Source organism: Sinocyclocheilus rhinocerous, unplaced genomic scaffold (genome assembly GCF_001515625.1).
Source record: "Sinocyclocheilus rhinocerous isolate Xijiao unplaced genomic scaffold, SAMN03320098_v1.1 scaffold8, whole genome shotgun sequence".
Taxonomy (NCBI): Eukaryota; Metazoa; Chordata; class Actinopteri; order Cypriniformes; family Cyprinidae; genus Sinocyclocheilus; species Sinocyclocheilus rhinocerous.
In genome coordinates this window covers 916,666-917,117 of record NW_015666800.1, presented here as the reverse complement: position 1 = coordinate 917,117, position 452 = coordinate 916,666, and positions in this window count along the sequence as shown.

Here is a 452-nt window from a genome sequence, read left to right as displayed (position 1 = left end):
CTTTTGCTGCCTAAAATTTTAATGCTTTCTTAATTTAAATGTGCATCTATTTAATATCTAGGTTGCTTGTTAAACAATGTAAAAAATAATTGTCTGGAGTAAATAAAACAAAGGTTATTGGAGTATGTTTTCCAAGAAAATACAATTTCAGTATTTTACTTTAAAAATCATGTTTAATTCAATATGTTACTTACTTTATTTTGTAATTGTTTGTGATATTTACTGGAGTGAAATGTATTTGTATATTTTGTAGTTTCCTTGTACAAGATTTTATCATGGCTGTGAGGTTCGGGGCAATTTTAATAATGAATTTAAAGAATTAAATTGTTTAAAGGTGTGATTTATTTTTATTCACTTTTTTCAGTTGTTACAGTTGTCCATAAATATTATAATCTAGTCATTTTCAATGTAATTTTTAAAAGTAATATTATTATGCATTTACTGTTTGCACA